Below are 13,133 nucleotides of genomic sequence, written 5' to 3'. Positions count from 1 at the left end.
AAACGGCGTCTGGATTTGAGTCTGCTGGGGCCACACTCTAGGCCAAATATTGAGCGACGGGCATCAAAGGTTTGTTTTAGCTTCTCGGTATGTTCATGGGCTTTCCTACGTGAGTCAGGGTTTGTGAAACCTGCGGCCCTGTGAAGATTTTCTATGGGGGTTGGTTTCATGCAGCCTGTCACTATCCTGCATGTTTCATTCAAGCTAATATCTACCTTTCTTGCGTGGTCGGATCTGCACCATAGCGGGCAGGCATATTCGGCAGTTGAGAAGCACAAAGCTTGGGCTGAAGTTCTGACCACGGTAGATTTGGCACCCCATTTGCTATTGGACAGCTTTCTTATTAGGGAATTTCGTGCTTCTACTTTTTTGCGTGTTTTTTCGCAATGATATTTGTATGTCAATGTTCTGTCCAGCGCGACGCCAAGGTAGGTGGGAGTATCTGTGTGTCCTAGTAATGTCCCATCCCAGGTAACATTGAGCCTGTACTTTGCCTGCCTCGAGTTCAGACGGAAAGCACTCACTTGAGTTTTGGAGGGATTGGGTTTTACAGAATTCTCTTTGTAGTAGGTTGACATTGTAGAAAGGGCGGTTTCTAGTTTCTCTTCGATGGCTTCAAATCTGTTGCCTTGAACTGTTATTGCCAGGTCGTCTTCATATACAAAAGTTTTGGTTTTGCCTGGGGTTTGTTGGTCATTTGTATATATGTTGAATGGAACTGGCGCCAACACGCTCCCTTGGGCGAGCCTATTTTTCTGATTCCACCATCGACTGTTTCCTCTCAAGCACCGGAAACCAATGCAATCAAAAGCCTACAAACAACATATTGCATTATGTTGACCAAACAACATTGTCAATTAAGATTGCAGTGGGAACGCGATCATCGAGATGGGACCGAAGATCAGTGGAAACGAATCACCTGGACGGATGAATCACCATTCTTTTTTTGCACCAAGTCAGTTGTCGAGTCCGGACCCCATCATCCAAACTAATGGCTGCTCGAAACATGTACCGCGACCCTCCCGCAGGCTGGTTGCAGCGATATTATGCCATGGGAGACATGCAGCTGGGTTTTCATGGGACCTGTGTGAATAATGGAAGACACCATGACAGCTGTAGACCGCGTGAACATTATTGTGGAGCATCTGTACCCCTCGTGTTTGTTGTGTTGCCCGATAGCGATGGCATCTTCTAGCAAGAAAAGTGTCCCTGTCAGAATGCCAGAATCGTGTCTAAAAGTTAACTGATGAAACCATGTCTGGCGTTGAAGTGAAGGCGACGAAAACTAAACACAGAAAAAAATTATTCAGCTTGACGGGGTGTAACTTATTTATCTTGGAAAAAGATCAGAGTAGGAAACTTAAAAACAGTCTTTCGATCAAATGAATTACTGTCTAGCCATATTGGCATAATAGTGGGAGCTTAGCACCTATAATTCGTGCGTAGCGAGCGACAGAATCTGAAAACGTCGCGTGTGTTTTTGAAGACCAGATATACATTGCGGGGTGGAAAAAACGACATCGATAGTCTCAGCTGTCATCCTGTGTCATGTCGTAGAAAATGATGTAGTGGGGTGGTGCATAATTTCGTAGCGTTTTTCCATATTCTTCATAAACACAACAGATACTTTAGTCATCAACAATGTATTCATCTTCACTATTTAGAACAGTCTTCCAACGCTGGGGTAACCTTTACATTTCGCGACTGTAAAAATCGAGGTAATATCTGGAGTACCACAGGGAAGTGTGATAGGACCGTTGCTGTTCACAATGTATATAAATAATCTAGTAGAAAGCGTCGGATGTTCTTTAAGACTATTCGCAGATGATGCAGCTGTTTGTGGTGTCACCGCCAGACACCACACTTGCTAGGTGGTAGCCTTTAAATCGGCCGCGGTCCGTTAGTTATACGTCGGACCCGCGTGTCGCCACTATCAGTGATTGCAGACCGAGCACCGCCACACGGCAGGTCTAGTCTAGAGAGACTCCCTAGCACTCGACCCAGTTGTACAGCCGACTTTGCTAGCGATGGTTTACTGACTACATACGCTCTCATTTGCCGAGACGACAGTATAGCATAGCCTTCAGCTACGTCATTTGCTACGACCTAGCAAGGCGCCATATTCAGTTACTATTGATATTGTGAATCATGTACCTTCAAGAGCGACGTTCATCATTAATGGATTAGAGTTAAGTATCCAACTAATTACGTCCGCTTTCTGAATTCTAATTCCTTGTCATGTTCCAGACCTCACATCAGTAGAGTCCTTCCCTCCTCACGGCAGCCTGCGTGAGCTAAAACGCGTGCATTTCGGCCTCCTCTAGTAACACGGTGTTGGCCCTTCAGCCAACACAACACTGTTTATACCAAAGTAGCAACGCCAGAAGATAGTAAGAATTTGCAGAGCGACCTACAGAGAATTGATGAATGTGCAGGCTCTGGCAGTTGACCCCGAACGTAAATAAATGTAACATATTACGCATACACAGGAAAAGAAATCCACTACTGTACAGCTACACTATTGATGACAAACAGCTGGAGACAGCGTCTGCCGTAATATATCTGGGCATAACTATCCAGAGCGATCTTAAGTGGAATGACCATATAAAACAGATAGTGGAAAAAGCAGACACAAAACTCAGATTCATCGGAAGAATCTTAAGGAAATGTAAATCGCCCACAAAGGAAGTGGCTTATACGGCGGTTGTTCGCCCGATTCTTGAGTATTGTTCATCTATCTGGGGTTCCTATCAGGTAGGACTGATAGAGGAGATGGGGAAGATGCAACGAAGAGCGGCGCGTTTCGTCACGGGATCTTTTAGCTGGCGAGAGGACGTTACAGAGATGCTAAACAAATTCCACTAATAGACGTCAAAAGAGAGGCGTTGTGCGTCACGGAGAGATTTACTACTGAAATTTCAGGAGAGCACTTCACAGGAGGAGTCAGACAACATATATTACTTCCCCCCCCCCTCCCCCCCCCCCTTCACATACATCTCTCGTATTGACCACGAGGAGAAAATTCGAGAAATTAGAGCCAATACGGAGGCTTACCGACAATCATTCTTCCCACGCACTATTCGCGAGTGGAACAGGGTTGGAGGGATCAGTAGTGGTACTGAAAGTACCCTCTGCCACACACCATTAGGTGGCTTGCGCAGTATGATGTAGGTGAATCGCGTGGTTTTGATGCGAAGAACTCGCCGAGTCATGGTCGGAGCGCATTTTCATCTGAAAAGTAAGTTCCTTGAAGATTGTTGGATAGAGAGCGGAAAAGGTGAAAATCTGAGGGCACAAAATCAGGCGAATAAGGTGGGTCCTAATGACTTCCCAACTAAACTCCTGGATAGTGTTTTTTTTTGTCAGTGTAGCAAAATGCAGGCGAGCGTTATCGTGGAGTAGTGTCGCTTCACGCTATCTGCCTGGTCGTTGTTCTTGAACTACGTCCCCAAGACGTCTCAGTTGTTAACAACAAATGTCAGCTGTGATGTTTACACCTCGGTGAAGCAGTTCGTAGTATACCATACCGACGCTGCTCCACCAGTTGCATAACATTATCTTTTGTGGATGTTCACAGTTCTTTGTACACGGGGAGTTGCTGCTTTATTTGGTCTCAACCCATTCTTTCTTTTCCTTATCTCAGCACAAAGACACCAGTCTGTAGTAACGATACAGGACAGAAATGTGTTGTTCACGAGCAAGCGGAGTTACACACATGGCCACCAGCTGGTTTTTGTGATTTTAGCTTAGAGCATGCGGTACCCATACACCCATTTTTCGAAACTTCCCCACTGCGTGGAAACGTCGCACGATGGTAGGATGATCAGAGTTGATCACATATGCGAGTTCTCGAGGGCACTTCATCAAATCCCTACGGCCTTGCATTAGAGTCACTATTGTCAAAACGATCCACTTTAAAATAAGAGAGACATTTTCTTGCCGTGCTCTGTCCATTGGCATTATCACCACACACGGCGCGAATGTTTCTGGCTGCTTCTACTGCAGCCGACCGGTGTGGCCGAGTGGTTCTAGGCGCTTCAGTCTGGAACCGCGCGACCGCTACGTTCGCAGGTTCGAATCCTGCCTCGGGCATGGATGTGTGTGATATACTTAGGCTAGTTAGGTTTAAATAATTCTAAGTTCTAGGGGACTGATGACCTCAGAAGTTAAGTACCATGGTGCTCAGAGCCATTTGAACCATGTTTTTGCTTCTACTGCTGTCACCCCTCTGTTGAACTCAAACAGAAGAACGTCGGAAATGTTTTAATCTCTCCATTTGGCACTCCATTTTCTAGCGTGCACAGTTTCTCTCACTACCGCCAAATAACAGAATGACAATATGTAAACCCAAATAGCAACAGTGAACTACAATGAAAAAGGCACTCGATAAATAAACCCAAAACAACCAGAATACCAACATGCAAAACAAAAACGCTACGAACTCACCTAAAAGCTGCGGAGAACCAAGCATCCAAAATTTTTTAAGAGGCCATTAACATAATAACGAGCACTAGGGATGCCTTAATCAAATGGTTCAAATGGCTCTGAGCACTATGGGACTTAACATCTATGGTCATCAGTCCCCTAGAACTTAGAACTACTTAAACCTAACTAACCTAAGGACAACACACAACACCCAGCCATCACGAGGCAGAGAGATGCCTTAATCAGTTCATGCGTGGGACACGAGCTCCTCAGCGAATCTGCAAACACAAAGGCGGTGAATTAATTCTGGAATCGCAATACGGAAAGGGCTCGCGGTGCACAAGATTGTCTGCCGTCAGGCTGGCAGCGCGATGCATATCGGCGCGGCGCCGTAATTCATCTCGTTTATCAGAGACCGCATCTCGCGCGCGTGGCCGACTGCAGGCTCCAGAGATCTCAAGCAGTAAACGAGCGCTGCGCTCTCGTGAGTTATATACTGCCTGTCGCAGCGAGGCGCTGCGTGACCCGGGGCGCCCAGCCGACGGCGGTGGGGCAACCAGCGGCAGCCGCGGGCCTGCTGCAGTTCGCTACCGCCTCAGCGAGCGGGAAAACAACTTGCACAGTATCCCTCTCCAATCGGCATTTTAGGTATTTAGGTTAGATGAAATGCCGAGTTTCCCCTGTATTTTATAGTTTGCACTAAAGTAGTGGTTGTCAAACTACCGAGCGAGGTGGCGCAGTGGTTAGCACACTGGACTCGAATTTGGAAGGACAACGGTTCAAACCCACGTCCGGCCATCCTGATTTAGGTTTTCCGTGATTTCTCTAAATCGCTTCAGGAAAATGCCGGGCTGGTTCCTTTGAAAGGGCACGGCCGACTTCCTACCCCATCCTTCACTAATTCAATGGGACCGATAAGCTCGCTGTTTGATCCCCTCCCCTCACATCAACCAACCATATTATAAGGTATCACGCCAAATATTTGTAAGTGAAAAGAAAATAATATGTTGTAGCTACGTGCGTGTTTCTGAAGGCTTACATAGTGACCAATTCTCCGCACCTAAGCTGGTACTGTGGCCTGTGCCATCGCATTAGGATCCCATGTTTGCTGTTCTGATGTCCAGACACATTTTTTAGGCATCTTCGTGCCCCAGCACCCGAAAGAACACCATGTGACTGCAGCAGACCGTTTCCAATCGGACTTTTCTATTGCGCCAAATACAACAAAATAGAGACGTTATTAAATAATATAAATTAATTCAAAATTGTCACAAAGGGATAGAATGTCGGATCATAACTTTGTATATAACAAGGTTTTTCTACAGGACTATACATGTTATTTGGACGTTAGCTAACTCTTACTGAGGTGAACACCTCGGCCACTTTTACCGACAGGTAGCGTGCCCACTTTTCACGATCGGACGCCATGTCAGCATTTGTGATCCACAGAAGAAACTATAAAACTGAAATAAATAACCAGGGACTACACTTGCAGGCCAAAAGAGGTTGTTTGAACATCCATATTATAAAAAAATTATTATTATCCATGCAAATGAGGTAACAAGGGTTCAAAATGGTTCAGATGGCTGTACGCACTGTGGGACTTAACATCTGAGATCATCAGTCCCCTATACTTAGAACTAGTTAAACCTAACTAACCTACGGACATCACACACGTCCATGCCCTAGACAGGATTCGAATCTGGGACCGTAGGAGCAGCGCGGTTCCGGACTGAAGCGCCTAGAACCGATCGGCTATAGCGGCCGACGGTAACAAGGGTAATATAAATGCCTTACCTTACATCCGACGACTGAAAATCAGAAAAGGTTTTACTAAAAAATAACGGAACAAGCTCTCTCCATCAAACTTATTGACAACAATGATGGTTTGCATTAGAACTAGTCTGACCACTTCTGGACAGGCAGCAGTGTTGTTTAAGTCAGAAAATGTGCAGTAGCCATTTTCTCCGTCCAGGCCACTTTACAAACACTTTCCGTTATCGATCCTATTATTAATTGATAATCTACATTAACTAGTATTTTATATTAATTCATAGTAGTAACTGCGATGTAAGACACCGTCACAGATGTTTACTAAATATTTTGAACGTCACTTTTCTTTTACTCATTGCTTCGTACGACAACAGACATAATTTGAGATCATTTTATTTGCCACAAACATGTATCACGTTTGAAGACGACCGTCTGTGTAAAGCACGTTCACCATGTTAGTCCCTTTCGACATTTACACCGTAGCAGCTGACGGGCGCTAGTTGCGCATGCTCGTCAGATGTCAGCATTGGAAGACAAACAATAAAATATTCCGCTTCTCATTTCTATTAACACCACAATGGACGCGATACATTCCAGTCTGCCCCTGATGAAAGCCCGCGCGACCGGTCGGTTGCAGGTTCGAATCCTGCTTCGGGCATGGATGTGTGTGATGTCCTTAGGTTAGTTAGGTTTAAGTAGTTCTAAGTTCTAGGGGACTGATGACCTCAGAAGTTAAGTCCCATAGTGCTCAGAGCCATTTTGAACCTGACGTAAGCAGCAAACTTTGCTTACGTCACAGCCGAATTCACCAATGTCAATTAAAATCAAGCAAATCTTAAAATTAATATTATTGTCTCTGTACGTATTTTCATGTGTCACTGAGTAAGGAAAATAGATTGTTAGGAAGCCCTTACCGTTAGTTGACGTTTCGGACTCTGCTGTTACTTGCTAGATGCTTATTATTATAAAATACAGCTGAAAACCGCGGGACGCAGGAACACATGATTCCACAGTTTGACGACCACTGCATTAAAGAGTTAGTCATTTAAATAACCAAGCAAGTAGTGTGCACATCATTTCAGTGTTAACGACTTTTGCATGCCGTATTCATGGTCATGCAATTTTAATTGCCAGAAATATATTTCAATTTTAGTAGGGATGGGTAGAAGGTAATAGCAAAGTCGTTCCCACGCGGGGCGAAGCAGCTAACGTTGAAGTGGATGCGACCTCACGAGAGAGAGAGAGAGAGAGAGAGAGAGAGAGAGGGAGAGAGAGCGCAGTCAGCACACAAGACGATTTGATTAACGGGATTTGCGCTCTCAGCGCTCTCCGGTGGCAGTTGTCAACTTTATTTGACTCGCAAACCACACAATTCCTGTGTAGTTTCCAGACGTTTTATTACAACATATCGTAGCTAAAACGACGCGTTTTCGAGAGATCCTCAAATTGCTGATATTCTTACCACGTATTCTATAAGAAAGAAAACCCACCAAATATGATGTTTAATTCCACTCTTCGGTCAAAATGTTTATTTGTAATGCGGTAACTAATTTCGATCGGTACTGACCATCTTCAGACCTGAGTAGAAATGTGTTGCAGGTCACTATGGTCATCATCAACCGAAATTAATTACCTGATTATAAACAAACATTATGATCCATGCCTTGAACTACGACAAAACGAATACACTCCTTGATTTCTGAAAACTTGTTCGTAACTATGTGACAACTTGTATACGACGTTTACCGCCATACAATATGGCGGATTCTATGTTCTGCTTGTGACGAAAAACGACGTCGCGACTCACTGCTCACGTTCCTCTCTACTACGAAAAAATCTGGCATGTCAGGTCCTTTATTTCACGCACGGCAGTGTAGTAGAACGTGGAATTCCACGCTGTGACGTCATCACGTCCTCGTCCACGCACGTTTTAACGTCCAGTGAGAGAGCGGCTTATTGGTTGGCTGCACCTCTGAGTTAGGTAAGCGGTTAACCCCCATACACAGCTTCGCTGGTAGTCGGACTTCGGACATTTCCCTGCAAATGTACAGCTGGTATTGTTCCAAATCTGCACGGTTCTTCCCGCGTACCTTAGTAATAATGACCTCTAACTAGGTCCACACCTACATACTTACTGCAGAATGTACAATTTAGAGTAAACCAAAAAAGCAACGAACCTTTTGGCTCCGATGTTCGTCTTGAGGCCCCCGTAAACTTTCAAATATTTTGTCAAACTTAACTGTGCTTGTCAAATATTTGACCGTGTACGGTGCTGTTGGACGTGCTTGTCAAGTATAGAGCGTGTCTGACGTTTTTGCGGGAAATTTTGATTGACGAAAAGTTTGACATGATGGCGGACTTTGCTTATGTCGATGATTCGCTGCAGATGTATAGTGAAAAACTGTTTTATTACAATTTATCACACTGTATCATGAGTTTCCACACCTGTGCAAACTACGATTAAGGATTAAAACAAACAAGCATTGGCAGCTGCCAAAGTGGTAGGGGTATCACAACTTTCTCAGCCATATATCGCGTACGAAGAAATTATGAAAAAAATCGCTATTTTATGCTTAATATATGTACAAGCAGAAGTGCAGTGAAATAAAAGAAATGGAAATCTTGGGTTCTTCCACGAACGGTGTGGGCTGTGTGTTCCTATGTCGTGGTATTTTAATGAACTGTCATTACAGGAACAAGCCTAAGAGAATAAATTTTCCCATGCATGCCTCTTCTCGTTCAAAATGAGGGCGAAGTAACTCTAAACAACTTCCCATTAAAGGTTTCACTGCCCATTCGCAGAAAGTGGTTGTGATTATCAGATTCTGAGTGTAGCATTTCCATAAACAGGTTTTCATGTATATATTTCTCTCTCATTTTAAATAATTTCCTGGACCATTATCTTGTTTCCTTTTCTTTAAACACAGCGTCAGAGTCAATGCTAGAAATGCTGTACCTGCATTTGTAGCCATCCCCACTAGTCCCAAAATGCAGCGTACACGAAAAGCATCTGCTTCAAATGTAAGGTTAAATTGACAAGTTTTCTTGGTAAGTGCGCTGGCTTGTTTGACACATCCGTGGCTAGATATTAGCGAGTTTGATGGATAAGTTTCCTTTTTTACGATGGCCTTAACAAGTTTCTAAAAATATCATTGTTCATTCGAAGAAAGTTGATATCATCGTCGGGTACTGAGAATAATACTTTCTTTAGCAGACTTTCATGGGTAAGTCTCTCTCTCTCTCTCTCTCTCTCTCTCTCTCTCTCTCTCTCTCTCTCCCCCTCCCATATGTTAAGCCATTCCGTGGGCCGGAGTCAAGTTTTCTTCTTCTTCAAACAAAGTACAAAAGTCAATGCCAGGGCCGCTTTGTCAATATTCGTGGCCAATCTCGAAACTGTGAAAAGACTCACAAACACGAACAGCGTCTGCTTCAAAGTGAGGGTAAACTGTTGGCTTGTTTGACAAATCCGCGACTAGACAGAGGCTCGTTTGACAAACGGGTTTGGTCGTTTACGGGGACCTTTAAGGTGCATTTACACATGTGCGCCTCATAGCTAACAGCCGTGCGGCTGTAGCATGCCCCACACCAAAGCTCAAAATAGTTCAAATGGCTCTGAACACTATGGGACTTAACATCTGAGGTCATCAGTCCCCTAGAACTTAGAACTACTAAAAACTAACTAACCTGAGGACATAACACACATCCATGCCCGAGGCAGGATTCGAACCTGCGACCGTAGCGATCGCGCGGTTCCAGACTGAAGCGCCTAGAACCGCTCGGCCACAACGGCTGGCACACCAAAGCAGAGGCGCCCAGTTTGAACACATGTGTGAATGGAATCATTCGCACGCACATATTGAGGAAGGGACATGCAACCTACACGCGTGCCTCTATTTGCGTGTGGGGCAAGCAATGTCACACGGCTACTAGGCGCAAAGCGCACAGGTATAAACGCACCTTTCTGAAAAACAGAAAACGGTTAACATCGAATATATATTTAAGCGATAGGAGGCCTTTCCTGCAGGTATTTGTCTGGAGTTTACCATTGTCTGGGAGCGAAATACGAACGACAAACAGTTGAAACAAGTTGACGAGCCACATCAGAAGGGAAGAGTTTTGTGTATGTGTGTGTGGGGGGGATGGGAGAGGAGTAATGTAGTAGCGGGAGACCGAAAGTTAGAAGCTTCAAATGTATAGAGGTTGGCGTAGTCATGCAGCAGACCAGGGTGGAGATGGAGAGCTACATCAAACCAAACTGAATACCACAACAATTACTTCATCAAAAATTATGATGATATTAATAACCACACTTCATCGCTCTGACGAAATAGAAACAACTGGTGTACCGAATCATTTGTGTAAAACAACTGACGATTGAAAAACCAATATTCGTCCCGGATAGCGAAATAGATTAACGTGTAACATGTAAACACGATATTGGAAATCGCTTTCGTCTTCAGGAAGTTGTGTGGCACGTGTGGGTGATGTGTGAGCCTGAGTTGCTTTGTAGTGCTGAACACAGGTGGGGTACCGCGCGGTTGGCAGGCCTGCAGCGTGGGCCTCTCCAGCAGAACTGGTCCAGCTGCAGCAGGGCGGAGGCGCTGCTGGAGGCTGGAACCACGCCAGCGCATAACTTACCCTGGACAGCGGCACAGCTGCGCTCAGGGTCGGCGTCACACGCGGATACTCGGTGCACGCAACTCCCATCAGACCTTCAAGTCAACGTTTTAAACTCAGAGATGAAAAAACTGATCAAGGGAATAATACGTACTGATTTGCGGTCCTGACCTGGCAATTCATGCACCAATGGCGCGTATCATTTGTGTTTGATTTCCCAAACGACAAACATTCTACAAGAATTAATGTCGTCACTGAAGAGTGCCATATACAGTCTCGGTTAGCGTATCGCTGTGTATAGGAAACTGAAGAAAGAAATGCGGCTGAAAACGTATTTCCCACTCCTTAACCCACGGTGGTCGCAGCAAACGAATTCACCTCACCAGCACTCAAAATTAAAAACAAATGCGACTGGCGTATCATGTTATCGAGCGAGGTGGCTCAGTGATTAGCACACTGGACTAGCATTCGGGAGGACGACGGTTCAAACCCGCGTCCTGCCGTCCTGATTTAGGTTTCCCGAGATTTCCTTAAATCGCTTCAGGCAAATGTCAGGTAGGTTCCTGTGAAAGGGGCGGCTGACTTCATTCCCCATCCTTCTCTAATCCGATGGTCCCCCGAATCATCCATCTGTACCTGGTGCTGAACGAAAAATATGTTGTGTGATCTCCAAAGAAATTTCAAACTTATTTTTTTCTCGTGACAATCCCCAGAAAAAGATGAAAACTACAGAATCAGTCGTCATGTGCTGGTTAACTGCTTCATACAAAGTTTGTATGCTGCGCTGGGTAGCTGCATGGTCTAGGAAAAAAAAAAAAAAAATGTTCAGATGTGTGTGAAATCTTATGGGACTTAACTGCTAAGGTTATCAGCCCCTAAGCTTACACACTACTTAACCTAAATTATCCTAAGGAAAACACACACACACCCATGCCCGAGGGAGGACTCGAACCTCCGCCGGGACCAACCGCACAGTGCGTGGTCTAGGACGCCTTGCCACGGTTCGCACAGCTTCCTCCGTCTGAGGTTCCTCCCTCGGGCATGGGTGTGTGTGTTGTCCTTAGCATAAGTTAAAGTTTGATTAAGTAGTGTGCAGGTCAAGGGCCGATGACCTCAGCAGTTTGGTCCCATTGGAACGTACCAGAAATTTCCAAAGTTTGCCTACTTAAGGTTCTAAATTCGAAACGGGCAAAGAAAATCTCTTTTCATGTGTAGCGCGGCTGAAAGGGCAAGCTCGCATCAACGGAAGACGTTGCACTAAATCTGTGTACCTCATAATGGCGGTTTGTACTTACAATGCGTGAAACCAATAAAAAGAATTGACAAAAAACACTGGGATTGGTGCAGTACCCCCGACGAAAGTATGACAACGAGTTTGTCACTTGAACCTCTAACGAATAGATACGATGGAGAGAATAGAAAGCACGCTATGAGGAAAATGGTATTTAACTCGATTATAACTTTCTTGTGCTACGACTATTACCACTGCTACTGCAACTACCACCTCCGCTTATTATTGAACGAATTGGTCTTCTCTGTAAATAGTTACGAACGTTAAGCAAAATTAATAATTTTTGTGAGTATTGATGCATCTCCGAAAGAGATGGTAATAAAAAACATGTAATTTTTTTCAATATATCTGTTATGAATTACCCGTAGCCACCTTCTTTGTGAGGTGTGCTATACATGTCAACAGAGAGAACGCAGAGAGAATGGTTATTTAGAAATTATCAACGTGAGAGAAGAACAAAACAGTCAGCTAACAGCCACAGACTTCCGCCAATTATGTTGAAATTCCTGCGGAATTCAGTTTCCCGATTAACTCGTGTCATTCCACAATTTCCTTTTCTCGACGCCAAATTTCCATTCTAACAGGCCCCTATTCGACCCTAGCGTGTTGCTACGCAGTGAAGGAATCTAAAGTGAAAGCAGATTCGTTACTAATTGTTTGCCTCAGTTGTCTCTCTTCTCATTTGTGGAAAACAATTCTTGGCACGCAACTCTTACACCGAGTGCAATTCGAATTTCGCAGTTCGATAGTCACAGGTATGAATTTCATGCCATCGGAAGATTCGCCAGTATAAAAGCAGGCGGGGAGAATTGTGTTGTCACTTCAGAAGCAGTAACAGCAGAACAGATCTGTCAGGAGAGCTCACTGGCTTCGAACGTGGACTAGTCATTGGACTACAGCCATCAGCGGCTTGTCAACCTTCCTAAAACTGACAAAGTCGATTGTTGGTGACGTGACTGAAGTGAAAACAGCTACATCAAGACCAAGCAGTATAACAAAAAGGGACCGTCGAACACTGCGGGAGGTG

General features: G+C 44.7%; 1 protein-coding gene across 1 annotated transcript in view; it reads left to right on the top strand.

The window, feature by feature from the left end:
- LOC126412237 (uncharacterized) overlaps nucleotides 1–13,133 on the top strand; it is a 493,249-nt gene that overhangs the window by 135,319 nt on the left and 344,797 nt on the right. The gene's annotated exons all lie outside the window — the stretch shown is intronic.

Source organism: Schistocerca serialis, chromosome 7 (genome assembly GCF_023864345.2).
Source record: "Schistocerca serialis cubense isolate TAMUIC-IGC-003099 chromosome 7, iqSchSeri2.2, whole genome shotgun sequence".
Classification (NCBI taxonomy): Eukaryota; Metazoa; Arthropoda; class Insecta; order Orthoptera; family Acrididae; genus Schistocerca; species Schistocerca serialis.
The sequence above is the reverse complement of the archived record's forward strand: the minus strand, read 5'-3'. Positions and strand labels throughout refer to the sequence as shown.